At 47.6% G+C, this 22500-nt stretch overlaps 61 non-coding genes and 18 pseudogenes across 61 annotated transcripts in view; all 79 read left to right on the plus strand.

The window, feature by feature from the left end:
• The first annotated feature begins 32 nt into the window (after window positions 1–32).
• LOC138541467 (5S ribosomal RNA) lies at window positions 33–151 on the plus strand. Its single transcript, XR_011289473.1, has one exon. It is a non-coding gene; the product is annotated as a 5S ribosomal RNA (ribosomal RNA).
• Window positions 152–257: 106 nt separating this feature from the next.
• LOC138547340 (5S ribosomal RNA) lies at window positions 258–376 on the plus strand. The gene has a single exon (XR_011291183.1). It is a non-coding gene; the product is annotated as a 5S ribosomal RNA (ribosomal RNA).
• Window positions 377–481: 105 nt separating this feature from the next.
• On the plus strand, window positions 482–590 carry LOC138543223 (5S ribosomal RNA; annotated as a pseudogene).
• A 475-nt stretch (window positions 591–1065) lies between these two features.
• On the plus strand, window positions 1066–1184 carry LOC138538064 (5S ribosomal RNA). Its single transcript, XR_011286177.1, has one exon. It is a non-coding gene; the product is annotated as a 5S ribosomal RNA (ribosomal RNA).
• Window positions 1185–1290: 106 nt separating this feature from the next.
• Window positions 1291–1409, plus strand: LOC138539298 (5S ribosomal RNA). The gene has a single exon (XR_011287369.1). It is a non-coding gene; the product is annotated as a 5S ribosomal RNA (ribosomal RNA).
• Window positions 1410–1515: 106 nt separating this feature from the next.
• On the plus strand, window positions 1516–1634 carry LOC138549666 (5S ribosomal RNA). The gene has a single exon (XR_011293441.1). It is a non-coding gene; the product is annotated as a 5S ribosomal RNA (ribosomal RNA).
• A 106-nt stretch (window positions 1635–1740) lies between these two features.
• On the plus strand, window positions 1741–1849 carry LOC138542940 (5S ribosomal RNA; annotated as a pseudogene).
• A 106-nt stretch (window positions 1850–1955) lies between these two features.
• LOC138547341 (5S ribosomal RNA) lies at window positions 1956–2074 on the plus strand. The gene has a single exon (XR_011291184.1). It is a non-coding gene; the product is annotated as a 5S ribosomal RNA (ribosomal RNA).
• A 106-nt stretch (window positions 2075–2180) lies between these two features.
• Window positions 2181–2289, plus strand: LOC138544887 (5S ribosomal RNA; annotated as a pseudogene).
• A 463-nt stretch (window positions 2290–2752) lies between these two features.
• On the plus strand, window positions 2753–2871 carry LOC138538065 (5S ribosomal RNA). Its single transcript, XR_011286178.1, has one exon. It is a non-coding gene; the product is annotated as a 5S ribosomal RNA (ribosomal RNA).
• A 106-nt stretch (window positions 2872–2977) lies between these two features.
• On the plus strand, window positions 2978–3096 carry LOC138539300 (5S ribosomal RNA). Its single transcript, XR_011287371.1, has one exon. It is a non-coding gene; the product is annotated as a 5S ribosomal RNA (ribosomal RNA).
• Window positions 3097–3202: 106 nt separating this feature from the next.
• LOC138541468 (5S ribosomal RNA) lies at window positions 3203–3321 on the plus strand. Its single transcript, XR_011289474.1, has one exon. It is a non-coding gene; the product is annotated as a 5S ribosomal RNA (ribosomal RNA).
• Window positions 3322–3427: 106 nt separating this feature from the next.
• LOC138547342 (5S ribosomal RNA) lies at window positions 3428–3546 on the plus strand. The gene has a single exon (XR_011291185.1). It is a non-coding gene; the product is annotated as a 5S ribosomal RNA (ribosomal RNA).
• Window positions 3547–3651: 105 nt separating this feature from the next.
• LOC138543224 (5S ribosomal RNA) lies at window positions 3652–3760 on the plus strand (annotated as a pseudogene).
• Window positions 3761–4235: 475 nt separating this feature from the next.
• On the plus strand, window positions 4236–4354 carry LOC138538066 (5S ribosomal RNA). Its single transcript, XR_011286179.1, has one exon. It is a non-coding gene; the product is annotated as a 5S ribosomal RNA (ribosomal RNA).
• Window positions 4355–4460: 106 nt separating this feature from the next.
• Window positions 4461–4579, plus strand: LOC138539301 (5S ribosomal RNA). The gene has a single exon (XR_011287372.1). It is a non-coding gene; the product is annotated as a 5S ribosomal RNA (ribosomal RNA).
• Window positions 4580–4685: 106 nt separating this feature from the next.
• LOC138541469 (5S ribosomal RNA) lies at window positions 4686–4804 on the plus strand. The gene has a single exon (XR_011289475.1). It is a non-coding gene; the product is annotated as a 5S ribosomal RNA (ribosomal RNA).
• A 106-nt stretch (window positions 4805–4910) lies between these two features.
• LOC138551266 (5S ribosomal RNA) lies at window positions 4911–5029 on the plus strand. The gene has a single exon (XR_011294992.1). It is a non-coding gene; the product is annotated as a 5S ribosomal RNA (ribosomal RNA).
• Window positions 5030–5135: 106 nt separating this feature from the next.
• On the plus strand, window positions 5136–5254 carry LOC138542144 (5S ribosomal RNA). The gene has a single exon (XR_011290132.1). It is a non-coding gene; the product is annotated as a 5S ribosomal RNA (ribosomal RNA).
• Window positions 5255–5359: 105 nt separating this feature from the next.
• LOC138544058 (5S ribosomal RNA) lies at window positions 5360–5468 on the plus strand (annotated as a pseudogene).
• A 464-nt stretch (window positions 5469–5932) lies between these two features.
• On the plus strand, window positions 5933–6051 carry LOC138538067 (5S ribosomal RNA). Its single transcript, XR_011286180.1, has one exon. It is a non-coding gene; the product is annotated as a 5S ribosomal RNA (ribosomal RNA).
• A 106-nt stretch (window positions 6052–6157) lies between these two features.
• Window positions 6158–6276, plus strand: LOC138539302 (5S ribosomal RNA). Its single transcript, XR_011287373.1, has one exon. It is a non-coding gene; the product is annotated as a 5S ribosomal RNA (ribosomal RNA).
• Window positions 6277–6382: 106 nt separating this feature from the next.
• On the plus strand, window positions 6383–6501 carry LOC138549667 (5S ribosomal RNA). The gene has a single exon (XR_011293442.1). It is a non-coding gene; the product is annotated as a 5S ribosomal RNA (ribosomal RNA).
• Window positions 6502–6607: 106 nt separating this feature from the next.
• Window positions 6608–6716, plus strand: LOC138546749 (5S ribosomal RNA; annotated as a pseudogene).
• A 453-nt stretch (window positions 6717–7169) lies between these two features.
• Window positions 7170–7288, plus strand: LOC138538068 (5S ribosomal RNA). The gene has a single exon (XR_011286181.1). It is a non-coding gene; the product is annotated as a 5S ribosomal RNA (ribosomal RNA).
• Window positions 7289–7394: 106 nt separating this feature from the next.
• On the plus strand, window positions 7395–7513 carry LOC138542234 (5S ribosomal RNA). The gene has a single exon (XR_011290221.1). It is a non-coding gene; the product is annotated as a 5S ribosomal RNA (ribosomal RNA).
• A 106-nt stretch (window positions 7514–7619) lies between these two features.
• LOC138549668 (5S ribosomal RNA) lies at window positions 7620–7738 on the plus strand. Its single transcript, XR_011293443.1, has one exon. It is a non-coding gene; the product is annotated as a 5S ribosomal RNA (ribosomal RNA).
• A 106-nt stretch (window positions 7739–7844) lies between these two features.
• Window positions 7845–7953, plus strand: LOC138542941 (5S ribosomal RNA; annotated as a pseudogene).
• A 106-nt stretch (window positions 7954–8059) lies between these two features.
• On the plus strand, window positions 8060–8178 carry LOC138547343 (5S ribosomal RNA). Its single transcript, XR_011291186.1, has one exon. It is a non-coding gene; the product is annotated as a 5S ribosomal RNA (ribosomal RNA).
• Window positions 8179–8284: 106 nt separating this feature from the next.
• On the plus strand, window positions 8285–8393 carry LOC138544888 (5S ribosomal RNA; annotated as a pseudogene).
• Window positions 8394–8856: 463 nt separating this feature from the next.
• Window positions 8857–8975, plus strand: LOC138538069 (5S ribosomal RNA). Its single transcript, XR_011286182.1, has one exon. It is a non-coding gene; the product is annotated as a 5S ribosomal RNA (ribosomal RNA).
• Window positions 8976–9081: 106 nt separating this feature from the next.
• On the plus strand, window positions 9082–9200 carry LOC138539303 (5S ribosomal RNA). Its single transcript, XR_011287374.1, has one exon. It is a non-coding gene; the product is annotated as a 5S ribosomal RNA (ribosomal RNA).
• A 106-nt stretch (window positions 9201–9306) lies between these two features.
• On the plus strand, window positions 9307–9425 carry LOC138541471 (5S ribosomal RNA). Its single transcript, XR_011289477.1, has one exon. It is a non-coding gene; the product is annotated as a 5S ribosomal RNA (ribosomal RNA).
• Window positions 9426–9531: 106 nt separating this feature from the next.
• On the plus strand, window positions 9532–9650 carry LOC138547344 (5S ribosomal RNA). Its single transcript, XR_011291187.1, has one exon. It is a non-coding gene; the product is annotated as a 5S ribosomal RNA (ribosomal RNA).
• Window positions 9651–9756: 106 nt separating this feature from the next.
• On the plus strand, window positions 9757–9875 carry LOC138542895 (5S ribosomal RNA). Its single transcript, XR_011290549.1, has one exon. It is a non-coding gene; the product is annotated as a 5S ribosomal RNA (ribosomal RNA).
• Window positions 9876–9980: 105 nt separating this feature from the next.
• LOC138543225 (5S ribosomal RNA) lies at window positions 9981–10089 on the plus strand (annotated as a pseudogene).
• Window positions 10090–10564: 475 nt separating this feature from the next.
• LOC138538070 (5S ribosomal RNA) lies at window positions 10565–10683 on the plus strand. Its single transcript, XR_011286183.1, has one exon. It is a non-coding gene; the product is annotated as a 5S ribosomal RNA (ribosomal RNA).
• Window positions 10684–10789: 106 nt separating this feature from the next.
• LOC138539305 (5S ribosomal RNA) lies at window positions 10790–10908 on the plus strand. Its single transcript, XR_011287375.1, has one exon. It is a non-coding gene; the product is annotated as a 5S ribosomal RNA (ribosomal RNA).
• A 106-nt stretch (window positions 10909–11014) lies between these two features.
• LOC138541472 (5S ribosomal RNA) lies at window positions 11015–11133 on the plus strand. The gene has a single exon (XR_011289478.1). It is a non-coding gene; the product is annotated as a 5S ribosomal RNA (ribosomal RNA).
• Window positions 11134–11239: 106 nt separating this feature from the next.
• LOC138547345 (5S ribosomal RNA) lies at window positions 11240–11358 on the plus strand. Its single transcript, XR_011291188.1, has one exon. It is a non-coding gene; the product is annotated as a 5S ribosomal RNA (ribosomal RNA).
• Window positions 11359–11464: 106 nt separating this feature from the next.
• On the plus strand, window positions 11465–11583 carry LOC138551207 (5S ribosomal RNA). The gene has a single exon (XR_011294936.1). It is a non-coding gene; the product is annotated as a 5S ribosomal RNA (ribosomal RNA).
• Window positions 11584–11688: 105 nt separating this feature from the next.
• Window positions 11689–11797, plus strand: LOC138544059 (5S ribosomal RNA; annotated as a pseudogene).
• A 464-nt stretch (window positions 11798–12261) lies between these two features.
• Window positions 12262–12380, plus strand: LOC138538071 (5S ribosomal RNA). The gene has a single exon (XR_011286184.1). It is a non-coding gene; the product is annotated as a 5S ribosomal RNA (ribosomal RNA).
• A 106-nt stretch (window positions 12381–12486) lies between these two features.
• LOC138539306 (5S ribosomal RNA) lies at window positions 12487–12605 on the plus strand. Its single transcript, XR_011287376.1, has one exon. It is a non-coding gene; the product is annotated as a 5S ribosomal RNA (ribosomal RNA).
• Window positions 12606–12711: 106 nt separating this feature from the next.
• On the plus strand, window positions 12712–12830 carry LOC138549669 (5S ribosomal RNA). Its single transcript, XR_011293444.1, has one exon. It is a non-coding gene; the product is annotated as a 5S ribosomal RNA (ribosomal RNA).
• A 106-nt stretch (window positions 12831–12936) lies between these two features.
• Window positions 12937–13045, plus strand: LOC138547119 (5S ribosomal RNA; annotated as a pseudogene).
• A 453-nt stretch (window positions 13046–13498) lies between these two features.
• LOC138542413 (5S ribosomal RNA) lies at window positions 13499–13617 on the plus strand. The gene has a single exon (XR_011290395.1). It is a non-coding gene; the product is annotated as a 5S ribosomal RNA (ribosomal RNA).
• A 106-nt stretch (window positions 13618–13723) lies between these two features.
• On the plus strand, window positions 13724–13842 carry LOC138539307 (5S ribosomal RNA). The gene has a single exon (XR_011287377.1). It is a non-coding gene; the product is annotated as a 5S ribosomal RNA (ribosomal RNA).
• Window positions 13843–13948: 106 nt separating this feature from the next.
• LOC138540934 (5S ribosomal RNA) lies at window positions 13949–14067 on the plus strand. Its single transcript, XR_011288957.1, has one exon. It is a non-coding gene; the product is annotated as a 5S ribosomal RNA (ribosomal RNA).
• A 106-nt stretch (window positions 14068–14173) lies between these two features.
• LOC138547346 (5S ribosomal RNA) lies at window positions 14174–14292 on the plus strand. Its single transcript, XR_011291189.1, has one exon. It is a non-coding gene; the product is annotated as a 5S ribosomal RNA (ribosomal RNA).
• Window positions 14293–14398: 106 nt separating this feature from the next.
• LOC138545929 (5S ribosomal RNA) lies at window positions 14399–14507 on the plus strand (annotated as a pseudogene).
• A 453-nt stretch (window positions 14508–14960) lies between these two features.
• Window positions 14961–15079, plus strand: LOC138548670 (5S ribosomal RNA). The gene has a single exon (XR_011292462.1). It is a non-coding gene; the product is annotated as a 5S ribosomal RNA (ribosomal RNA).
• Window positions 15080–15185: 106 nt separating this feature from the next.
• Window positions 15186–15304, plus strand: LOC138538724 (5S ribosomal RNA). Its single transcript, XR_011286813.1, has one exon. It is a non-coding gene; the product is annotated as a 5S ribosomal RNA (ribosomal RNA).
• Window positions 15305–15410: 106 nt separating this feature from the next.
• LOC138543010 (5S ribosomal RNA) lies at window positions 15411–15529 on the plus strand. Its single transcript, XR_011290561.1, has one exon. It is a non-coding gene; the product is annotated as a 5S ribosomal RNA (ribosomal RNA).
• Window positions 15530–15635: 106 nt separating this feature from the next.
• Window positions 15636–15744, plus strand: LOC138542820 (5S ribosomal RNA; annotated as a pseudogene).
• A 106-nt stretch (window positions 15745–15850) lies between these two features.
• On the plus strand, window positions 15851–15969 carry LOC138536821 (5S ribosomal RNA). The gene has a single exon (XR_011284983.1). It is a non-coding gene; the product is annotated as a 5S ribosomal RNA (ribosomal RNA).
• Window positions 15970–16075: 106 nt separating this feature from the next.
• Window positions 16076–16194, plus strand: LOC138547347 (5S ribosomal RNA). The gene has a single exon (XR_011291190.1). It is a non-coding gene; the product is annotated as a 5S ribosomal RNA (ribosomal RNA).
• A 106-nt stretch (window positions 16195–16300) lies between these two features.
• On the plus strand, window positions 16301–16419 carry LOC138542527 (5S ribosomal RNA). The gene has a single exon (XR_011290507.1). It is a non-coding gene; the product is annotated as a 5S ribosomal RNA (ribosomal RNA).
• Window positions 16420–16525: 106 nt separating this feature from the next.
• LOC138547109 (5S ribosomal RNA) lies at window positions 16526–16634 on the plus strand (annotated as a pseudogene).
• Window positions 16635–17097: 463 nt separating this feature from the next.
• LOC138538072 (5S ribosomal RNA) lies at window positions 17098–17216 on the plus strand. Its single transcript, XR_011286185.1, has one exon. It is a non-coding gene; the product is annotated as a 5S ribosomal RNA (ribosomal RNA).
• A 106-nt stretch (window positions 17217–17322) lies between these two features.
• On the plus strand, window positions 17323–17441 carry LOC138539308 (5S ribosomal RNA). The gene has a single exon (XR_011287378.1). It is a non-coding gene; the product is annotated as a 5S ribosomal RNA (ribosomal RNA).
• Window positions 17442–17547: 106 nt separating this feature from the next.
• On the plus strand, window positions 17548–17666 carry LOC138540643 (5S ribosomal RNA). The gene has a single exon (XR_011288683.1). It is a non-coding gene; the product is annotated as a 5S ribosomal RNA (ribosomal RNA).
• A 106-nt stretch (window positions 17667–17772) lies between these two features.
• Window positions 17773–17891, plus strand: LOC138548553 (5S ribosomal RNA). The gene has a single exon (XR_011292351.1). It is a non-coding gene; the product is annotated as a 5S ribosomal RNA (ribosomal RNA).
• Window positions 17892–17996: 105 nt separating this feature from the next.
• LOC138544889 (5S ribosomal RNA) lies at window positions 17997–18105 on the plus strand (annotated as a pseudogene).
• A 475-nt stretch (window positions 18106–18580) lies between these two features.
• LOC138538073 (5S ribosomal RNA) lies at window positions 18581–18699 on the plus strand. The gene has a single exon (XR_011286186.1). It is a non-coding gene; the product is annotated as a 5S ribosomal RNA (ribosomal RNA).
• A 106-nt stretch (window positions 18700–18805) lies between these two features.
• On the plus strand, window positions 18806–18924 carry LOC138539309 (5S ribosomal RNA). The gene has a single exon (XR_011287379.1). It is a non-coding gene; the product is annotated as a 5S ribosomal RNA (ribosomal RNA).
• A 106-nt stretch (window positions 18925–19030) lies between these two features.
• On the plus strand, window positions 19031–19149 carry LOC138549670 (5S ribosomal RNA). The gene has a single exon (XR_011293445.1). It is a non-coding gene; the product is annotated as a 5S ribosomal RNA (ribosomal RNA).
• Window positions 19150–19255: 106 nt separating this feature from the next.
• LOC138542942 (5S ribosomal RNA) lies at window positions 19256–19364 on the plus strand (annotated as a pseudogene).
• Window positions 19365–19470: 106 nt separating this feature from the next.
• On the plus strand, window positions 19471–19589 carry LOC138547349 (5S ribosomal RNA). Its single transcript, XR_011291192.1, has one exon. It is a non-coding gene; the product is annotated as a 5S ribosomal RNA (ribosomal RNA).
• Window positions 19590–19695: 106 nt separating this feature from the next.
• LOC138544890 (5S ribosomal RNA) lies at window positions 19696–19804 on the plus strand (annotated as a pseudogene).
• Window positions 19805–20267: 463 nt separating this feature from the next.
• Window positions 20268–20386, plus strand: LOC138538075 (5S ribosomal RNA). The gene has a single exon (XR_011286188.1). It is a non-coding gene; the product is annotated as a 5S ribosomal RNA (ribosomal RNA).
• A 106-nt stretch (window positions 20387–20492) lies between these two features.
• LOC138539310 (5S ribosomal RNA) lies at window positions 20493–20611 on the plus strand. The gene has a single exon (XR_011287380.1). It is a non-coding gene; the product is annotated as a 5S ribosomal RNA (ribosomal RNA).
• Window positions 20612–20717: 106 nt separating this feature from the next.
• On the plus strand, window positions 20718–20836 carry LOC138541473 (5S ribosomal RNA). The gene has a single exon (XR_011289479.1). It is a non-coding gene; the product is annotated as a 5S ribosomal RNA (ribosomal RNA).
• Window positions 20837–20942: 106 nt separating this feature from the next.
• Window positions 20943–21061, plus strand: LOC138547350 (5S ribosomal RNA). Its single transcript, XR_011291193.1, has one exon. It is a non-coding gene; the product is annotated as a 5S ribosomal RNA (ribosomal RNA).
• Window positions 21062–21167: 106 nt separating this feature from the next.
• On the plus strand, window positions 21168–21286 carry LOC138540644 (5S ribosomal RNA). The gene has a single exon (XR_011288684.1). It is a non-coding gene; the product is annotated as a 5S ribosomal RNA (ribosomal RNA).
• A 106-nt stretch (window positions 21287–21392) lies between these two features.
• On the plus strand, window positions 21393–21511 carry LOC138547351 (5S ribosomal RNA). Its single transcript, XR_011291194.1, has one exon. It is a non-coding gene; the product is annotated as a 5S ribosomal RNA (ribosomal RNA).
• A 105-nt stretch (window positions 21512–21616) lies between these two features.
• Window positions 21617–21725, plus strand: LOC138544589 (5S ribosomal RNA; annotated as a pseudogene).
• A 475-nt stretch (window positions 21726–22200) lies between these two features.
• LOC138538076 (5S ribosomal RNA) lies at window positions 22201–22319 on the plus strand. The gene has a single exon (XR_011286189.1). It is a non-coding gene; the product is annotated as a 5S ribosomal RNA (ribosomal RNA).
• Window positions 22320–22425: 106 nt separating this feature from the next.
• LOC138539312 (5S ribosomal RNA) overlaps window positions 22426–22500 on the plus strand; it is a 119-nt gene continuing 44 nt past the window's right edge. Inside the window, exon 1 of the ribosomal RNA XR_011287382.1 lies at window positions 22426–22500. This exon is cut by the window's right edge and continues 44 nt beyond it. This is a non-coding gene — a ribosomal RNA (5S ribosomal RNA).

Genomic DNA, 22500 nt, shown 5'->3' on the forward strand with positions numbered 1-22500 from the left:
TGCTTAAAAGTACAAAACTCACAAGAACCAGAGCCTACGGCCACAGCACACTGAATGCGCCCGATCTCGTCTGATCTCGGAAGCTAAGCAGTGTCGGGCCTCGTTAGTACCTGGATGGGAGACCGCCTGGGAATACCAGGTGCTGTAGGCTTTTTTGTGCTCCAAGTTCAGGAAGTGAGCCATTTCTCAATTGCCTTTCAAAACTGCAAGGTCTAGCTGACTAGATGCTTAAAAGTACAAAACTCACTAGGCCCAGAGCCTACGGCCACACCACACTGATTGCGCCCGATCTCGTCTGATCTCGGAAGCTAAGCAGTGTCGGGCCTAGTTAGTACCTGGATGGGAGACCACCTGGGAATACCAGGTGCTGTAGGCTTTTTTGTGCTCCAAGTTCAGGAAGTGAGCCATTTCACAATTCCCTTTCAAAACTGCAAGGTCTAGCCGACTAGATGCTTAAAAGTACAAACTCACTAGGCCCAGAGCCTACGGCCACACCACACTGAATGCGCCCGATCTCGGAAGCTAAGCAGGGTCGGGCCTAGTTAGTACCTGGATGGGAGACTGCCTGGGAATACCAGGTGCTGTAGGCTTTTTTTGTGCTCCATGATTAGTAATTGCGCAACTTCTCAATTATTTTTCAAATTTGGTATGTTTCCAAAATAATTGTATCCCGTTTTATAGCGGAAATGTTGGACAACATCATGAGGGCTGGAGCTACCTTTTTACATAGAATTAGCATACAGGTAGTGTGTTCATGGGTAATAAATCAACTTTCACATGTAATGCAGTACAGAGAATATTGAGTCCTTCAAGAGGCATGAAAGAAAACCATTATTGTGTTGATTGTTCTCTCCACCTCCCTGCAACAGACACAGGATGGATGAATTAAAGTTATCCTACCAGACATAGGAGTCCTGAATGGGCCCACCAGTCTTATATATCTCGCCTGATCGAGCCTGATCGAGCGCTGATCGAGCGATGAGCGTGGTATCATGTTGCAAGTGGCTGCATGGCTTAGCTTACTAAATGCAAATGCATAAGAGTAATATTCTTAGCATTCCTAGAGCCTACGGCCACACCACACTGAATGCACCCGATCTCGACTGATCTCGGAAGTTAAGCAGTGTCAGGCCTAGTTAGTACCTGGATGGGAGACCGCCTGGGAATACCAGGTGCTGTAGGCTTTTTTGTGCTCCAAGTTCAGGAAGTGAGCCCTTTCTCAATTGCCTTTTAAAACTGCAAGGTCTAGCCGACTAGATGCTTAAAAGTACAAAACTCAGTAGGCCCAGAGCCTACGGCCACACCACACTGAATGTGCCTGATCTCGTCTGATCTCAGAAGCTAAGCAGTGTCGGGCCTAGTTAGTACCTGGATGGAAGACCGCCTGGGAATACCAGGTGCTGTAGGCTTTTTTGTACTCCAAGTTCAGGAAGTGAGCCATTTCTCAATTGCCTTTCAAAACTGCAAGGTCTAGCCGACTAGATGCTTAAAAGTACAAAACTCACAAGAACCAGAGCCTACGGCCACACCACACTGAATGCGCCCGATCTCGTCTGATCTCGGAAGCTAAGCAGTGTCGGGCCTCGTTAGTACCTGGATGGGAGACCGCCTGGGAATACCAGGTGCTGTAGGCTTTTTTGTGCTCCAAGTTCAGGAAGTGAGCCATTTCTCAATTGCCTTTCAAAATTGCAAGGTCTAGCTGACTAGATGCTTAAAAGTACAAAACTCACTAGGCCCAGAGCCTACGGCCACACCACACTGATTGCGCCCGATCTCGGAAGCTAAGCAGTGTCGGGCCTCGTTAGTACCTGGATGGGAGACCGCCTGGGAATACCAGGTGCTGTAGGCTTTTTTGTGCTCCAAGTTCAGGAAGTGAGCCATTTCTCAATTGCCTTTCAAAACTGCAAGGTCTAGCTGACTAGATGCTTAAAAGTACAAAACTCACTAGGCCCAGAGCCTACGGCCACACCACACTGATTGCGCCCGATCTCGTCTGATCTCGGAAGCTAAGCAGTGTCGGGCCTAGTTAGTACCTGGATGGGAGACCACCTGGGAATACCAGGTGCTGTAGGCTTTTTTGTGCTCCAAGTTCAGGAAGTGAGCCATTTCACAATTTCCTTTCAAAACTGCAAGGTCTAGCCGACTAGATGCTTAAAAGTACAAAACTCACTAGGCCCAGAGCCTACGGCCACACCACACTGAATGCGCCCGATCTCGGAAGCTAAGCAGGGTCAGGCCTAGTTAGTACCTGGATGGGAGACTGCCTGGGAATACCAGGTGCTGTAGGCTTTTTTGTGCTCCATGATTAGTAATTGCGCAACTTCTCAATTATTTTTCAAATTTGGTATGTTTCCAAAATAATTGTATCCCGTTTTATAGCGGAAATGTTGGACAACATCATGAGGGCTGGAGCTACCTTTTTACATAGAATTAGCATACAGGTAGTGTGTTCATGGGTAATAAATCGACTTTCACATGTAATGCAGTACAGAGAATATTGAGTCCTTCAAGAGGCATGAAAGAAAACCATTATTGTGTTGATTGTTCTCTCCACCTCCCTGCAACAGACACAGGATGGATGAATTAAAGTTATCCTACCAGACATAGGAGTCCTGAATGGGCCCACCAGTCTTATATATCTCGCCTGATCGAGCCTGATCGAGCGATGAGCGTGGTATCATGTTGCAAGTGGCTGCATGGCTTAGCTTACTAAATGCAAATGCATAAGAGTAATATTCTTAGCATTCCTAGAGCCTACGGCCACACCACACTGAATGCACCCGATCTCGACTGATCTCGGAAGTTAAGCAGTGTCAGGCCTAGTTAGTACCTGGATGGGAGACCGCCTGGGAATACCAGGTGCTGTAGGCTTTTTTGTGCTCCAAGTTCAGGAAGTGAGCCCTTTCTCAATTGCCTTTTAAAACTGCAAGGTCTAGCCGACTAGATGCTTAAAAGTACAAAACTCACTAGGCCCAGAGCCTACGGCCACACCACACTGAATGTGCCTGATCTCGTCTGATCTCAGAAGCTAAGCAGTGTCGGGCCTAGTTAGTACCTGGATGGAAGACCGCCTGGGAATACCAGGTGCTGTAGGCTTTTTTGTACTCCAAGTTCAGGAAGTGAGCCATTTCTCAATTGCCTTTCAAAACTGCAAGGTCTAGCCGACTAGATGCTTAAAAGTACAAAACTCACAAGAACCAGAGCCTACGGCCACAGCACACTGAATGCGCCCGATCTCGTCTGATCTCGGAAGCTAAGCAGTGTCGGGCCTCGTTAGTACCTGGATGGGAGACCGCCTGGGAATACCAGGTGCTGTAGGCTTTTTTGTGCTCCAAGTTCAGGAAGTGAGCCATTTCTCAATTGCCTTTCAAAACTGCAAGGTCTAGCTGACTAGATGCTTAAAAGTACAAAACTCACTAGGCCCAGAGCCTACGGCCACACCACACTGATTGCGCCCGATCTCGTCTGATCTCGGAAGCTAAGCAGTGTCGGGCCTAGTTAGTACCTGGATGGGAGACCACCTGGGAATACCAGGTGCTGTAGGCTTTTTTGTGCTCCAAGTTCAGGAAGTGAGCCATTTCACAATTGCCTTTCAAAACTGCAAGGTCTAGCCGACTAGATGCTTAAAAGTACAAACTCACTAGGCCCAGAGCCTACGGCCACACCACACTGAATGCGCCCGATCTCGGAAGCTAAGCAGGGTCGGGCCTAGTTAGTACCTGGATGGGAGACTGCCTGGGAATACCAGGTGCTGTAGGCTTTTTTTGTGCTCCATGATTAGTAATTGCGCAACTTCTCAATTATTTTTCAAATTTGGTATGTTTCCAAAATAATTGTATCCCGTTTTATAGCGGAAATGTTGGACAACATCATGAGGGCTGGAGCTACCTTTTTACATAGAATTAGCATACAGGTAGTGTGTTCATGGGTAATAAATCGACTTTCACATGTAATGCAGTACAGAGAATATTGAGTCCTTCAAGAGGCATGAAAGAAAACCATTATTGTGTTGATTGTTCTCTCCACCTCCCTGCAACAGACACAGGATGGATGAATTAAAGTTATCCTACCAGACATAGGAGTCCTGAATGGGCCCACCAGTCTTATATATCTCGCCTGATCGAGCCTGATCGAGCGCTGATCGAGCGATGAGCGTGGTATCATGTTGCTAGTGGCTGCATGGCTTAGCTTACTAAATGCAAATGCATAAGAGTAATATTCTTAGCATTCCTAGAGCCTACGGCCACACCACACTGAATGCACCCGATCTCGACTGATCTCGGAAGTTAAGCAGTGTCAGGCCTAGTTAGTACCTGGATGGGAGACCGCCTGGGAATACCAGGTGCTGTAGGCTTTTTTGTGCTCCAAGTTCAGGAAGTGAGCCCTTTCTCAATTGCCTTTTAAAACTGCAAGGTCTAGCCGACTAGATGCTTAAAAGTACAAAACTCACTAGGCCCAGAGCCTACGGCCACACCACACTGAATGTGCCTGATCTCGTCTGATCTCAGAAGCTAAGCAGTGTCGGGCCTAGTTAGTACCTGGATGGAAGACCGCCTGGGAATACCAGGTGCTGTAGGCTTTTTTGTACTCCAAGTTCAGGAAGTGAGCCATTTCTCAATTGCCTTTCAAAACTGCAAGGTCTAGCCGACTAGATGCTTAAAAGTACAAAACTCACAAGAACCAGAGCCTACGGCCACAGCACACTGAATGCGCCCGATCTCGTCTGATCTCGGAAGCTAAGCAGTGTCGGGCCTCGTTAGTACCTGGATGGGAGACCGCCTGGGAATACCAGGTGCTGTAGGCTTTTTTGTGCTCCAAGTTCAGGAAGTGAGCCATTTCTCAATTGCCTTTCAAAACTGCAAGGTCTAGCTGACTAGATGCTTAAAAGTACAAAACTCACTAGGCCCAGAGCCTACGGCCACACCACACTGATTGCGCCCGATCTCGTCTGATCTCGGAAGCTAAGTAGTGTCGGGCCTAGTTAGTACCTGGATGGGAGACCACCTGGGAATACCAGGTGCTGTAGGCTTTTTTGTGCTCCAAGTTCAGGAAGTGAGCCATTTCTCAATTGCCTTTCAAAACTGCAAGGTCTAGCCGACTAGATGCTTAAAAGTACAAAACTCACTAAGCCCAGAGCCTACGGCCACACCACACTGAATGCGCCCGATCTCGTCTGATCTCGGAAGCTAAGCAGTGTCGGGCCTAGTTAGTACCTGGATAGGAGACCACCTGGGAATACCAGGTGCTCTAGGCTTTTTTGTGCTCCAAGTTCAGGAAGTGAGCCATTTCACAATTGCCTTTCAAAACTGCAAGGTCTAGCCGACTAGATGCTTAAAAGTACAAACTCACTAGGCCCAGAGCCTACGGCCACACCACACTGAATGCCCCCGATCTCGGAAGCTAAGCAGGGTCGGGCCTAGTTAGTACCTGGATGGGAGACTGCCTGGGAATACCAGGTGCTGTAGGCTTTTTTTGTGCTCCATGATTAGTAATTGCGCAACTTCTCAATTATTTTTCAAATTTGGTATGTTTCCAAAATAATTGTATCCCGTTTTATAGCGGAAATGTTGGACAACATCATGAGGGCTGGAGCTACCTTTTTACATAGAATTAGCATACAGGTAGTGTGTTCATGGGTAATAAATCGACTTTCACATGTAATGCAGTACAGAGAATATTGAGTCCTTCAAGAGGCATGAAAGAAAACCATTATTGTGTTGATTGTTCTCTCCACCTCCCTGCAACAGACACAGGATGGATGAATTAAAGTTATCCTACCAGACATAGGAGTCCTGAATGGGCCCACCAGTCTTATATATCTCGCCTGATCGAGCCTGATCGAGCGATGAGCGTGGTATCATGTTGCAAGTGGCTGCATGGCTTAGCTTACTAAATGCAAATGCATAAGAGTAATATTCTTAGCATTCCTAGAGCCTACGGCCACACCACACTGAATGCACCCGATCTCGACTGATCTCGGAAGTTAAGCAGTGTCAGGCCTAGTTAGTACCTGGATGGGAGACCGCCTGGGAATACCAGGTGCTGTAGGCTTTTTTGTGCTCCAAGTTCAGGAAGTGAGCCCTTTCTCAATTGCCTTTTAAAACTGCAAGGTCTAGCCGACTAGATGCTTAAAAGTACAAAACTCAGTAGGCCCAGAGCCTACGGCCACACCACACTGAATGTGCCTGATCTCGTCTGATCTCAGAAGCTAAGCAGTGTCGGGCCTAGTTAGTACCTGGATGGAAGACCGCCTGGGAATACCAGGTGCTGTAGGCTTTTTTGTACTCCAAGTTCAGGAAGTGAGCCATTTCTCAATTGCCTTTCAAAACTGCAAGGTCTAGCCGACTAGATGCTTAAAAGTACAAAACTCACAAGAACCAGAGCCTACGGCCACACCACACTGAATGCGCCCGATCTCGTCTGATCTCGGAAGCTAAGCAGTGTCGGGCCTCGTTAGTACCTGGATGGGAGACCGCCTGGGAATACCAGGTGCTGTAGGCTTTTTTGTGCTCCAAGTTCAGGAAGTGAGCCATTTCACAATTGCCTTTCAAAACTGCAAGGTCTAGCCGACTAGATGCTTAAAAGTACAAAACTCACTAGGCCCAGAGCCTTCGGCCACACCACACTGAATGCGCCCGATCTCGGAAGCTAAGCAGGGTCAGGCCTAGTTAGTACCTGGATGGGAGACTGCCTGGGAATACCAGGTGCTGTAGGCTTTTTTGTGCTCCATGATTAGTAATTGCGCAACTTCTCAATTATTTTTCAAATTTGGTATGTTTCCAAAATAATTGTATCCCGTTTTATAGCGGAAATGTTGGACAACATCATGAGGGCTGGAGCTACCTTTTTACATAGAATTAGCATACAGGTAGTGTGTTCATGGGTAATAAATCGACTTTCACATGTAATGCAGTACAGAGAATATTGAGTCGTTCAAGAGGCATGAAAGAAAACCATTATTGTGTTGATTGTTCTCTCCACCTCCCTGCAACAGACACAGGATGGATGAATTAAAGTTATCCTACCAGACATAGGAGTCCTGAATGGGCCCACCAGTCTTATATATCTCGCCTGATCGAGCGATGAGCGTGGTATCATGTTGCAAGTGGCTGCATGGCTTAGCTTACTAAATGCAAATGCATAAGAGTAATATTCTTAGCATTCCTAGAGCCTACGGCCACACCACACTGAATGCACCCGATCTCGACTGATCTCGGAAGTTAAGCAGTGTCAGGCCTAGTTAGTACCTGGATGGGAGACCGCCTGGGAATACCAGGTGCTGTAGGCTTTTTTGTGCTCCAAGTTCAGGAAGTGAGCCCTTTCTCAATTGCCTTTTAAAACTGCAAGGTCTAGCCGACTAGATGCTTAAAAGTACAAAACTCAGTAGGCCCAGAGCCTACGGCCACACCACACTGAATGTGCCTGATCTCGTCTGATCTCAGAAGCTAAGCAGTGTCAGGCCTAGTTAGTACCTGGATGGAAGACCGCCTGGGAATACCAGGTGCTGTAGGCTTTTTTGTACTCCAAGTTCAGGAAGTGAGCCATTTCTCAATTGCCTTTCAAAACTGCAAGGTCTAGCCGACTAGATGCTTAAAAGTACAAAACTCACAAGAACCAGAGCCTACGGCCACACCACACTGAATGCGCCCGATCTCGTCTGATCTCGGAAGCTAAGCAGTGTCGGGCCTCGTTAGTACCTGGATGGGAGACCGCCTGGGAATACCAGGTGCTGTAGGCTTTTTTGTGCTCCAAGTTCAGGAAGTGAGCCATTTCTCAATTGCCTTTCAAAATTGCAAGGTCTAGCTGACTAGATGCTTAAAAGTACAAAACTCACTAGGCCCAGAGCCTACGGCCACACCACACTGATTGCGCCCGATCTCGGAAGCTAAGCAGTGTCGGGCCTCGTTAGTACCTGGATGGGAGACCGCCTGGGAATACCAGGTGCTGTAGGCTTTTTTGTGCTCCAAGTTCAGGAAGTGAGCCATTTCTCAATTGCCTTTCAAAACTGCAAGGTCTAGCTGACTAGATGCTTAAAAGTACAAAACTCACTAGGCCCAGAGCCTACGGCCACACCACACTGATTGCGCCCGATCTCGTCTGATCTCGGAAGCTAAGCAGTGTCGGGCCTAGTTAGTACCTGGATGGGAGACCACCTGGGAATACCAGGTGCTGTAGGCTTTTTTGTGCTCCAAGTTCAGGAAGTGAGCCATTTCACAATTTCCTTTCAAAACTGCAAGGTCTAGCCGACTAGATGCTTAAAAGTACAAAACTCACTAGGCCCAGAGCCTACGGCCACACCACACTGAATGCGCCCGATCTCGGAAGCTAAGCAGGGTCAGGCCTAGTTAGTACCTGGATGGGAGACTGCCTGGGAATACCAGGTGCTGTAGGCTTTTTTGTGCTCCATGATTAGTAATTGCGCAACTTCTCAATTATTTTTCAAATTTGGTATGTTTCCAAAATAATTGTATCCCGTTTTATAGCGGAAATGTTGGACAACATCATGAGGGCTGGAGCTACCTTTTTACATAGAATTAGCATACAGGTAGTGTGTTCATGGGTAATAAATCGACTTTCACATGTAATGCAGTACAGAGAATATTGAGTCCTTCAAGAGGCATGAAAGAAAACCATTATTGTGTTGATTGTTCTCTCCACCTCCCTGCAACAGACACAGGATGGATGAATTAAAGTTATCCTACCAGACATAGGAGTCCTGAATGGGCCCACCAGTCTTATATATCTCGCCTGATCGAGCCTGATCGAGCGATGAGCGTGGTATCATGTTGCAAGTGGCTGCATGGCTTAGCTTACTAAATGCAAATGCATAAGAGTAATATTCTTAGCATTCCTAGAGCCTACGGCCACACCACACTGAATGCACCCGATCTCGACTGATCTCGGAAGTTAAGCAGTGTCAGGCCTAGTTAGTACCTGGATGGGAGACCGCCTGGGAATACCAGGTGCTGTAGGCTTTTTTGTGCTCCAAGTTCAGGAAGTGAGCCCTTTCTCAATTGCCTTTTAAAACTGCAAGGTCTAGCCGACTAGATGCTTAAAAGTACAAAACTCACTAGGCCCAGAGCCTACGGCCACACCACACTGAATGTGCCTGATCTCGTCTGATCTCAGAAGCTAAGCAGTGTCGGGCCTAGTTAGTACCTGGATGGAAGACCGCCTGGGAATACCAGGTGCTGTAGGCTTTTTTGTACTCCAAGTTCAGGAAGTGAGCCATTTCTCAATTGCCTTTCAAAACTGCAAGGTCTAGCCGACTAGATGCTTAAAAGTACAAAACTCACAAGAACCAGAGCCTACGGCCACAGCACACTGAATGCGCCCGATCTCGTCTGATCTCGGAAGCTAAGCAGTGTCGGGCCTCGTTAGTACCTGGATGGGAGACCGCCTGGGAATACCAGGTGCTGTAGGCTTTTTTGTGCTCCAAGTTCAGGAAGTGAGCCATTTCTCAATTGCCTTTCAAAACTGCAAGGTCTAGCTGACTAGATGCTTAAAAGTACAAAACTCACTAGGCCCAGAGCCTACGGCCACACCACACTGATTGCGCCCGATCTCGTCTGATCTCGGAAGCTAAGCAGTGTCGGGCCTAGTTAGTACCTGGATGGGAGACCACCTGGGAATACCAGGTGCTGTAGGCTTTTTTGTGCTCCAAGTTCAGGAAGTGAGCCATTTCTCAATTGCCTTTCAAAACTGCAAGGTCTAGCCGACTAGATGCTTAAAAGTACAAAACTCACTAAGCCCAGAGCCTACGGCCACACCACACTGAATGCGCCCGATCTCGTCTGATCTCGGAAGCTAAGCAGTGTCGGGCCTAGTTAGTACCTGGATGGGAGACCACCTGGGAATACCAGGTGCTGTAGGCTTTTTTGTGCTCCAAGTTCAGGAAGTGAGCCATTTCACAATTGCCTTTCAAAACTGCAAGGTCTAGCCGACTAGATGCTTAAAAGTACAAACTCACTAGGCCCAGAGCCTACGGCCACACCACACTGAATGCGCCCGATCTCGGAAGCTAAGCAGGGTCGGGCCTAGTTAGTACCTGGATGGGAGACTGCCTGGGAATACCAGGTGCTGTAGGCTTTTTTTGTGCTCCATGATTAGTAATTGCGCAACTTCTCAATTATTTTTCAAATTTGGTATGTTTCCAAAATAATTGTATCCCGTTTTATAGCGGAAATGTTGGACAACATCATGAGGGCTGGAGCTACCTTTTTACATAGAATTAGCATACAGGTAGTGTGTTCATGGGTAATAAATCGACTTTCACATGTAATGCAGTACAGAGAATATTGAGTCCTTCAAGAGGCATGAAAGAAAACCATTATTGTGTTGATTGTTCTCTCCACCTCCCTGCAACAGACACAGGATGGATGAATTAAAGTTATCCTACCAGACATAGGAGTCCTGAATGGGCCCACCAGTCTTATATATCTCGCCTGATCGAGCCTGATCGAGCGCTGATCGAGCGATGAGCGTGGTATCATGTTGCTAGTGGCTGCATGGCTTAGCTTACTAAATGCAAATGCATAAGAGTAATATTCTTAGCATTCCTAGAGCCTACGGCCACACCACACTGAATGCACCCGATCTCGACTGATCTCGGAAGTTAAGCAGTGTCAGGCCTAGTTAGTACCTGGATGGGAGACCGCCTGGGAATACCAGGTGCTGTAGGCTTTTTTGTGCTCCAAGTTCAGGAAGTGAGCCCTTTCTCAATTGCCTTTTAAAACTGCAAGGTCTAGCCGACTAGATGCTTAAAAGTACAAAACTCACTAGGCCCAGAGCCTACGGCCACACCACACTGAATGTGCCTGATCTCGTCTGATCTCAGAAGCTAAGCAGTGTCGGGCCTAGTTAGTACCTGGATGGAAGACCGCCTGGGAATACCAGGTGCTGTAGGCTTTTTTGTACTCCAAGTTCAGGAAGTGAGCCATTTCTCAATTGCCTTTCAAAACTGCAAGGTCTAGCCGACTAGATGCTTAAAAGTACAAAACTCACAAGAACCAGAGCCTACGGCCACAGCACACTGAATGCGCCCGATCTCGTCTGATCTCGGAAGCTAAGCAGTGTCGGGCCTCGTTAGTACCTGGATGGGAGACCGCCTGGGAATACCAGGTGCTGTAGGCTTTTTTGTGCTCCAAGTTCAGGAAGTGAGCCATTTCTCAATTGCCTTTCAAAACTGCAAGGTCTAGCTGACTAGATGCTTAAAAGTACAAAACTCACTAGGCCCAGAGCCTACGGCCACACCACACTGATTGCGCCCGATCTCGTCTGATCTCGGAAGCTAAGCAGTGTCGGGCCTAGTTAGTACCTGGATGGGAGACCACCTGGGAATACCAGGTGCTGTAGGCTTTTTTGTGCTCCAAGTTCAGGAAGTGAGCCATTTCTCAATTGCCTTTCAAAACTGCAAGGTCTAGCCGACTAGATGCTTAAAAGTACAAAACTCACTAAGCCCAGAGCCTACGGCCACACCACACTGAATGCGCCCGATCTCGTCTGATCTCGGAAGCTAAGCAGTGTCGGGCCTAGTTAGTACCTGGATAGGAGACCACCTGGGAATACCAGGTGCTGTAGGCTTTTTTGTGCTCCAAGTTCAGGAAGTGAGCCATTTCACAATTGCCTTTCAAAACTGCAAGGTCTAGCCGACTAGATGCTTAAAAGTACAAACTCACTAGGCCCAGAGCCTACGGCCACACCACACTGAATGCCCCCGATCTCGGAAGCTAAGCAGGGTCGGGCCTAGTTAGTACCTGGATGGGAGACTGCCTGGGAATACCAGGTGCTGTAGGCTTTTTTTGTGCTCCATGATTAGTAATTGCGCAACTTCTCAATTATTTTTCAAATTTGGTATGTTTCCAAAATAATTGTATCCCGTTTTATAGCGGAAATGTTGGACAACATCATGAGGGCTGGAGCTACCTTTTTACATAGAATTAGCATACAGGTAGTGTGTTCATGGGTAATAAATCGACTTTCACATGTAATGCAGTACAGAGAATATTGAGTCCTTCAAGAGGCATGAAAGAAAACCATTATTGTGTTGATTGTTCTCTCCACCTCCCTGCAACAGACACAGGATGGATGAATTAAAGTTATCCTACCAGACATAGGAGTCCTGAATGGGCCCACCAGTCTTATATATCTCGCCTGATCGAGCCTGATCGAGCGATGAGCGTGGTATCATGTTGCAAGTGGCTGCATGGCTTAGCTTACTAAATGCAAATGCATAAGAGTAATATTCTTAGCATTCCTAGAGCCTACGGCCACACCACACTGAATGCACCCGATCTCGACTGATCTCGGAAGTTAAGCAGTGTCAGGCCTAGTTAGTACCTGGATGGGAGACCGCCTGGGAATACCAGGTGCTGTAGGCTTTTTTGTGCTCCAAGTTCAGGAAGTGAGCCCTTTCTCAATTGCCTTTTAAAACTGCAAGGTCTAGCCGACTAGATGCTTAAAAGTACAAAACTCAGTAGGCCCAGAGCCTACGGCCACACCACACTGAATGTGCCTGATCTCGTCTGATCTCAGAAGCTAAGCAGTGTCGGGCCTAGTTAGTACCTGGATGGAAGACCGCCTGGGAATACCAGGTGCTGTAGGCTTTTTTGTACTCCAAGTTCAGGAAGTGAGCCATTTCTCAATTGCCTTTCAAAACTGCAAGGTCTAGCCGACTAGATGCTTAAAAGTACAAAACTCACAAGAACCAGAGCCTACGGCCACACCACACTGAATGCGCCCGATCTCGTCTGATCTCGGAAGCTAAGCAGTGTCGGGCCTCGTTAGTACCTGGATGGGAGACCGCCTGGGAATACCAGGTGCTGTAGGCTTTTTTGTGCTCCAAGTTCAGGAAGTGAGCCATTTCACAATTGCCTTTCAAAACTGCAAGGTCTAGCCGACTAGATGCTTAAAAGTACAAAACTCACTAGGCCCAGAGCCTTCGGCCACACCACACTGAATGCGCCCGATCTCAGAAGCTAAGCAGGGTCAGGCCTAGTTAGTACCTGGATGGGAGACTGCCTGGGAATACCAGGTGCTGTAGGCTTTTTTGTGCTCCATGATTAGTAATTGCGCAACTTCTCAATTATTTTTCAAATTTGGTATGTTTCCAAAATAATTGTATCCCGTTTTATAGCGGAAATGTTGGACAACATCATGAGGGCTGGAGCTACCTTTTTACATAGAATTAGCATACAGGTAGTGTGTTCATGGGTAATAAATCGACTTTCACATGTAATGCAGTACAGAGAATATTGAGTCGTTCAAGAGGCATGAAAGAAAACCATTATTGTGTTGATTGTTCTCTCCACCTCCCTGCAACAGACACAGGATGGATGAATTAAAGTTATCCTACCAGACATAGGAGTCCTGAATGGGCCCACCAGTCTTATATATCTCGCCTGATCGAGCGATGAGCGTGGTATCATGTTGCAAGTGGCTGCATGGCTTAGCTTACTAAATGCAAATGCATAAGAGTAATATTCTTAGCATTCCTAGAGCCTACGGCCACACCACACTGAATGCACCCGATCTCGACTGATCTCGGAAGTTAAGCAGTGTCATGCCTAGTTAGTACCTGGATGGGAGACCGCCTGGGAATACCAGGTGCTGTAGGCTTTTTTGTGCTCCAAGTTCAGGAAGTGAGCCCTTTCTCAATTGCCTTTTAAAACTGCAAGGTCTAGCCGACTAGATGCTTAAAAGTACAAAACTCACTAGGCCCAGAGCCTACGGCCACACCACACTGAATGTGCCTGATCTCGTCTGATCTCAGAAGCTAAGCAGTGTCGGGCCTAGTTAGTACCTGGATGGAAGACCGCCTGGGAATACCAGGTGCTGTAGGCTTTTTTGTACTCCAAGTTCAGGAAGTGAGCCATTTCTCAATTGCCTTTCAAAACTGCAAGGTCTAGCCGACTAGATGCTTAAAAGTACAAAACTCACAAGAACCAGAGCCTACGGCCACACCACACTGAATGCGCCCGATCTCGTCTGTTCTCGGAAGCTAAGCAGTGTCGGGCCTCGTTAGTACCTGGATGGGAGACCGCCTGGGAATACCAGGTGCTGTAGGCTTTTTTGTGCTCCAAGTTCAGGAAGTGAGCCATTTCTCAATTGCCTTTCAAAAGTGCAAGGTCTAGCTGACTAGATGCTTAAAAGTACAAAACTCACTAGGCCCAGAGCCTACGGCCACACCACACTGATTGCGCCCGATCTCGTCTGATCTCGGAAGCTAAGCAGTGTCGGGCCTAGTTAGTACCTGGATGGGAGACCACCTGGGAATACCAGGTGCTGTAGGCTTTTTTGTGCTCCAAGTTCAGGAAGTGAGCCATTTCTCAATTGCCTTTCAAAACTGCAAGGTCTAGCCGACTAGATGCTTAAAAGTACAAAACTCACTAGGCCCAGAGCCTACGGCCACACCACACTGAATGTGCCCGATCTCGGAAGCTAAGCAGGGTCAGGCCTAGTTAGTACCTGGATGGGAGACTGCCTGGGAATACCAGGTGCTGTAGGCTTTTTTGTGCTCCATGATTAGTAATTGCGCAACTTCTCAATTATTTTTCAAATTTGGTATGTTTCCAAAATAATTGTATCCCGTTTTATAGCGGAAATGTTGGACAACATCATGAGGGCTGGAGCTACCTTTTTACATAGAATTAGCATACAGGTAGTGTGTTCATGGGTAATAAATCGACTTTCACATGTAATGCAGTACAGAGAATATTGAGTCCTTCAAGAGGCATGAAAGAAAACCATTATTGTGTTGATTGTTCTCTCCACCTCCCTGCAACAGACACAGGATGGATGAATTAAAGTTATCCTACCAGACATAGGAGTCCTGAATGGGCCCACCAGTCTTATATATCTCGCCTGATCGAGCGATGAGCGTGGTATCATGTTGCAAGTGGCTGCATGGCTTAGCTTACTAAATGCAAATGCATAAGAGTAATATTCTTAGCATTCCTAGAGCCTACGGCCACACCACACTGAATGCACCCGATCTCGTCTGATCTCGGAAGTTAAGCAGTGTCAGGCCTAGTTAGTACCTGGATGGGAGACCGCCTGGGAATACCAGGTGCTGTAGGCTTTTTTGTGCTCCAAGTTCAGGAAGTGAGCCCTTTCTCAATTGCCTTTTAAAACTGCAAGGTCTAGCCGACTAGATGCTTAAAAGTACAACACTCACTAGGCCCAGAGCCTACGGCCACACCACACTGAATGCGCCTGATCTCGTCTGATCTCAGAAGCTAAGCAGTGTCGGGCCTAGTTAGTACCTGGATGGGAGACCGCCTGGGAATACCAGGTGCTGTAGGCTTTTTTGTACTCCAAGTTCAGGAAGTGAGCCATTTCTCAATTGCCTCTCAAAACTGCAAGGTCTAGCCGACTAGATGCTTAAAAGTACAAAACTCACTAGGCCCAGAGCCTACGGCCACACCACACTGAATGCGCCCGATCTCGTCTGATCTCGGAAGCTAAGCAGTGTCGGGCCTAGTTAGTACCTGGATGGGAGACCACCTGGGAATACCAGGTGCTGTAGGCTTTTTTGTGCTCCAAGTTCAGGAAGTGAGCCATTTCACAATTGCCTTTCAAAACTGCAAGGTCTAGCCGACTAGATGCTTAAAAGTACAAAACTCACTAGGCCCAGAGCCTACGGCCACACCACACTGAATGCGCCCGATCTCGGAAGCTAAGCAGGGTCGGGCCTAGTTAGTACCTGGATGGGAGACCGCCTGGGAATACCAGGTGCTGTAGGCTTTTTTGTGCTCCAAGTTCAGGAAGTGAGCCATTTCTCAATTGCCTTTCAAAATTGCAAGGTCTAGCTGACTAGATGCTTAAAAGTACAAAACTCACTAGGCCCAGAGCCTACGGCCACACCACACTGATTGCGCCCGATCTCGTCTGATCTCGGAAGCTAAGCAGTGTCGGGCCTCGTTAGTACCTGGATGGGAGACCGCCTGGGAATACCAGGTGCTGTAGGCTTTTTTGTGCTCCAAGTTCAGGAAGTGAGCCATTTCTCAATTGCCTTTCAAAACTGCAAGGTCTAGCTGACTAGATGCTTAAAAGTACAAAACTCACTAGGCCCAGAGCCTACGGCCACACCACACTGATTGCGCCCGATCTCGTCTGATCTCGGAAGCTAAGCAGTGTCGGGCCTAGTTAGTACCTGGATGGGAGACCACCTGGGAATACCAGGTGCTGTAGGCTTTTTTGTGCTCCAAGTTCAGGAAGTGAGCCATTTCACAATTGCCTTTCAAAACTGCAAGGTCTAGCCGACTAGATGCTTAAAAGTACAAAACTCACTAGGCCCAGAGCCTACGGCCACACCACACTGAATGCGCCCAATCTCGACTGATCTCGGAAGTTAAGCAGTGTCAGGCCTAGTTAGTACCTGGATGGGAGACCGCCTGGGAATACCAGGTGCTGTAGGCTTTTTTGTGCTCCAAGTTCAGGAAGTGAGCCCTTTCTCAATTGCCTTTTAAAACTGCAAGGTCTAGCCGACTAGATGCTTAAAAGTACAAAACTCACTAGGCCCAGAGCCTACGGCCACACCACACTGAATGTGCCCAATCTCGGAAGCTAAGCAGGGTCAGGCCTAGTTAGTACCTGGATGGGAGACTGCCTGGGAATACCAGGTGCTGTAGGCTTTTTTGTGCTCCATGATTAGTAATTGCGCAACTTCTCAATTATTTTTCAAATTTGGTATGTTTCCAAAATAATTGTATCCCGTTTTATAGCGGAAATGTTGGACAACATCATGAGGGCTGGAGCTACCTTTTTACATAGAATTAGCATACAGGTAGTGTGTTCATGGGTAATAAATCGACTTTCACATGTAATGCAGTACAGAGAATATTGAGTCCTTCAAGAGGCATGAAAGAAAACCATTATTGTGTTGATTGTTCTCTCCACCTCCCTGCAACAGACACAGGATGGATGAATTAAAGTTATCCTACCAGACATAGGAGTCCTGAATGGGCCCACCAGTCTTATATATCTCGCCTGATCGAGCCTGATCGAGCGATGAGCGTGGTATCATGTTGCAAGTGGCTGCATGGCTTAGCTTACTAAATGCAAATGCATAAGAGTAATATTCTTAGCATTCCTAGAGCCTACGGCCACACCACACTGAATGCACCCGATCTCGACTGATCTCGGAAGTTAAGCAGTGTCAGGCCTAGTTAGTACCTGGATGGGAGACCGCCTGGGAATACCAGGTGCTGTAGGCTTTTTTGTGCTCCAAGTTCAGGAAGTGAGCCCTTTCTCAATTGCCTTTTAAAACTGCAAGGTCTAGCCGACTAGATGCTTAATAGTACAAAACTCACTAGGCCCAGAGCCTACGGCCACACCACACTGAATGTGCCTGATCTCGTCTGATCTCAGAAGCTAAGCAGTGTCGGGCCTAGTTAGTACCTGGATGGAAGACCGCCTGGGAATACCAGGTGCTGTAGGCTTTTTTGTACTCCAAGTTCAGGAAGTGAGCCATTTCTCAATTGCCTTTCAAAACTGCAAGGTCTAGCCGACTAGATGCTTAAAAGTACAAAACTCACAAGAACCAGAGCCTACGGCCACACCACACTGAATGCGCCCGATCTCGTCTGATCTTGGAAGCTAAGCAGTGTCGGGCCTCGTTAGTACCTGGATGGGAGACCGCCTGGGAATACCAGGTGCTGTAGGCTTTTTTGTGCTCCAAGTTCAGGAAGTGAGCCATTTCTCAATTGCCTTTCAAAACTGCAAGGTCTAGCTGACTAGATGCTTAAAAGTACAAAACTCACTAGGCCCAGAGCCTACGGCCACACCACACTGATTGCGCCCGATCTCGTCTGATCTCGGAAGCTAAGCAGTGTCGGGCCTAGTTAGTACCTGGATGGGGGACCACCTGGGAATACCAGGTGCTGTAGGCTTTTTTGTGCTCCAAGTTCAGGAAGTGAGCCATTTCACAATTGCCTTTCAAAACTGCAAGGTCTAGCCGACTAGATGCTTAAAAGTACAAACTCACTAGGCCCAGAGCCTACGGCCACACCACACTGAATGCGCCCGATCTCGGAAGCTAAGCAGGGTCAGGCCTAGTTAGTACCTGGATGGGAGACTGCCTGGGAATACCAGGTGCTGTAGGCTTTTTTTGTGCTCCATGATTAGTAATTGCGCAACTTCTCAATTATTTTTCAAATTTGGTATGTTTCCAAAATAATTGTATCCCGTTTTATAGCGGAAATGTTGGACAACATCATGAGGGCTGGAGCTACCTTTTTACATAGAATTAGCATACAGGTAGTGTGTTCATGGGTAATAAATCAACTTTCACATGTAATGCAGTACAGAGAATATTGAGTCCTTCAAGAGGCATGAAAGAAAACCATTATTGTGTTGATTGTTCTCTCCACCTCCCTGCAACAGACACAGGATGGATGAATTAAAGTTATCCTACCAGACATAGGAGTCCTGAATGGGCCCACCAGTCTTATATATCTCGCCTGATCGAGCCTGATCGAGCGCTGATCGAGCGATGAGCGTGGTATCATGTTGCAAGTGGCTGCATGGCTTAGCTTACTAAATGCAAATGCATAAGAGTAATATTCTTAGCATTCCTAGAGCCTACGGCCACACCACACTGAATGCACCCGATCTCGACTGATCTCGGAAGTTAAGCAGTGTCAGGCCTAGTTAGTACCTGGATGGGAGACCGCCTGGGAATACCAGGTGCTGTAGGCTTTTTTGTGCTCCAAGTTCAGGAAGTGAGCCCTTTCTCAATTGCCTTTTAAAACTGCAAGGTCTAGCCGACTAGATGCTTAAAAGTACAAAACTCAGTAGGCCCAGAGCCTACGGCCACACCACACTGAATGTGCCTGATCTCGTCTGATCTCAGAAGCTAAGCAGTGTCGGGCCTAGTTAGTACCTGGATGGAAGACCGCCTGGGAATACCAGGTGCTGTAGGCTTTTTTGTACTCCAAGTTCAGGAAGTGAGCCATTTCTCAATTGCCTTTCAAAACTGCAAGGTCTAGCCGACTAGATGCTTAAAAGTACAAAACTCACAAGAACCAGAGCCTACGGCCACACCACACTGAATGCGCCCGATCTCGTCTGATCTCGGAAGCTAAGCAGTGTCGGGCCTCGTTAGTACCTGGATGGGAGACCGCCTGGGAATACCAGGTGCTGTAGGCTTTTTTGTGCTCCAAGTTCAGGAAGTGAGCCATTTCTCAATTGCCTTTCAAAATTGCAAGGTCTAGCTGACTAGATGCTTAAAAGTACAAAACTCACTAGGCCCAGAGCCTACGGCCACACCACACTGATTGCGCCCGATCTCGGAAGCTAAGCAGTGTCGGGCCTCGTTAGTACCTGGATGGGAGACCGCCTGGGAATACCAGGTGCTGTAGGCTTTTTTGTGCTCCAAGTTCAGGAAGTGAGCCATTTCTCAATTGCCTTTCAAAACTGCAAGGTCTAGCTGACTAGATGCTTAAAAGTACAAAACTCACTAGGCCCAGAGCCTACGGCCACACCACACTGATTGCGCCCGATCTCGTCTGATCTCGGAAGCTAAGCAGTGTCGGGCCTAGTTAGTACCTGGATGGGAGACCACCTGGGAATACCAGGTGCTGTAGGCTTTTTTGTGCTCCAAGTTCAGGAAGTGAGCCATTTCACAATTGCCTTTCAAAACTGCAAGGTCTAGCCGACTAGATGCTTAAAAGTACAAAACTCACTAGGCCCAGAGCCTACGGCCACACCACACTGAATGCGCCCGATCTCGGAAGCTAAGCAGGGTCAGGCCTAGTTAGTACCTGGATGGGAGACTGCCTGGGAATACCAGGTGCTGTAGGCTTTTTTGTGCTCCATGATTAGTAATTGCGCAACTTCTCAATTATTTTTCAAATTTGGTATGTTTCCAAAATAATTGTATCCCGTTTTATAGCGGAAATGTTGGACAACATCATGAGGGCTGGAGCTACCTTTTTACATAGAATTAGCATACAGGTAGTGTGTTCATGGGTAATAAATCGACTTTCACATGTAATGCAGTACAGAGAATATTGAGTCCTTCAAGAGGCATGAAAGAAAACCATTATTGTGTTGATTGTTCTCTCCACCTCCCTGCAACAGACACAGGATGGATGAATTAAAGTTATCCTACCAGACATAGGAGTCCTGAATGGGCCCACCAGTCTTATATATCTCGCCTGATCGAGCCTGATCGAGCGATGAGCGTGGTATCATGTTGCAAGTGGCTGCATGGCTTAGCTTACTAAATGCAAATGCATAAGAGTAATATTCTTAGCATTCCTAGAGCCTACGGCCACACCACACTGAATGCACCCGATCTCGACTGATCTCGGAAGTTAAGCAGTGTCAGGCCTAGTTAGTACCTGGATGGGAGACCGCCTGGGAATACCAGGTGCTGTAGGCTTTTTTGTGCTCCAAGTTCAGGAAGTGAGCCCTTTCTCAATTGCCTTTTAAAACTGCAAGGTCTAGCCGACTAGATGCTTAAAAGTACAAAACTCACTAGGCCCAGAGCCTACGGCCACACCACACTGAATGTGCCTGATCTCGTCTGATCTCAGAAGCTAAGCAGTGTCGGGCCTAGTTAGTACCTGGATGGAAGACCGCCTGGGAATACCAGGTGCTGTAGGCTTTTTTGTACTCCAAGTTCAGGAAGTGAGCCATTTCTCAATTGCCTTTCAAAACTGCAAGGTCTAGCCGACTAGATGCTTAAAAGTACAAAACTCACAAGAACCAGAGCCTACGGCCACAGCACACTGAATGCGCCCGATCTCGTCTGATCTCGGAAGCTAAGCAGTGTCGGGCCTCGTTAGTACCTGGATGGGAGACCGCCTGGGAATACCAGGTGCTGTAGGCTTTTTTGTGCTCCAAGTTCAGGAAGTGAGCCATTTCTCAATTGCCTTTCAAAACTGCAAGGTCTAGCTGACTAGATGCTTAAAAGTACAAAACTCACTAGGCCCAGAGCCTACGGCCACACCACACTGATTGCGCCCGATCTCGTCTGATCTCGGAAGCTAAGCAGTGTCGGGCCTAGTTAGTACCTGGATGGGAGACCACCTGGGAATACCAGGTGCTGTAGGCTTTTTTGTGCTCCAAGTTCAGGAAGTGAGCCATTTCTCAATTGCCTTTCAAAACTGCAAGGTCTAGCCGACTAGATGCTTAAAAGTACAAAACTCACAAGAACCAGAGCCTACGGCCACACCACACTGAATGCGCCCGATCTCGTCTGATCTTGGAAGCTAAGCAGTGTCGGGCCTCGTTAGTACCTGGATGGGAGACCGCCTGGGAATACCAGGTGCTGTAGGCTTTTTTGTGCTCCAAGTTCAGGAAGTGAGCCATTTCTCAATTGCCTTTCAAAACTGCAAGGTCTAGCTGACTAGATGCTTAAAAGTACAAAACTCACTAGGCCCAGAGCCTACGGCCACACCACACTGATTGCGCCCGATCTCGTCTGATCTCGGAAGCTAAGCAGTGTCGGGCCTAGTTAGTACCTGGATGGGAGACCACCTGGGAATACCAGGTGCTGTAGGCTTTTTTGTGCTCCAAGTTCAGGAAGTGAGCCATTTCACAATTGCCTTTCAAAACTGCAAGGTCTAGCCGACTAGATGCTTAAAAGTACAAACTCACTAGGCCCAGAGCCTACGGCCACACCACACTAAATGCGCCCGATCTCGGAAGCTAAGCAGGGTCGGGCCTAGTTAGTACCTGGATGGGAGACTGCCTGGGAATACCAGGTGCTGTAGGCTTTTTTTGTGCTCCATGATTAGTAATTGCGCAACTTCTCAATTATTTTTCAAATTTGGTATGTTTCCAAAATAATTGTATCCCGTTTTATAGCGGAAATGTTGGACAACATCATGAGGGCTGGAGCTACCTTTTTACATAGAATTAGCATACAGGTAGTGTGTTCATGGGTAATAAATCAACTTTCACATGTAATGCAGTACAGAGAATATTGAGTCCTTCAAGAGGCATGAAAGAAAACCATTATTGTGTTGATTGTTCTCTCCACCTCCCTGCAACAGACACAGGATGGATGAATTAAAGTTATCCTACCAGACATAGGAGTCCTGAATGGGCCCACCAGTCTTATATATCTCGCCTGATCGAGCCTGATCGAGCGCTGATCGAGCGATGAGCGTGGTATCATGTTGCAAGTGGCTGCATGGCTTAGCTTACTAAATGCAAATGCATAAGAGTAATATTCTTAGCATTCCTAGAGCCTACGGCCACACCACACTGAATGCACCCGATCTCGACTGATCTCGGAAGTTAAGCAGTGTCAGGCCTAGTTAGTACCTGGATGGGAGACCGCCTGGGAATACCAGGTGCTGTAGGCTTTTTTGTGCTCCAAGTTCAGGAAGTGAGCCCTTTCTCAATTGCCTTTTAAAACTGCAAGGTCTAGCCGACTAGATGCTTAAAAGTACAAAACTCAGTAGGCCCAGAGCCTACGGCCACACCACACTGAATGTGCCTGATCTCGTCTGATCTCAGAAGCTAAGCAGTGTCGGGCCTAGTTAG

Source organism: Ambystoma mexicanum, unplaced genomic scaffold (assembly GCF_040938575.1).
Source record: "Ambystoma mexicanum isolate Mex_15411 unplaced genomic scaffold, UKY_AmexF1_1 Mex_scaf10, whole genome shotgun sequence".
In the NCBI taxonomy this organism is placed as follows: domain Eukaryota; kingdom Metazoa; phylum Chordata; class Amphibia; order Caudata; family Ambystomatidae; genus Ambystoma; species Ambystoma mexicanum.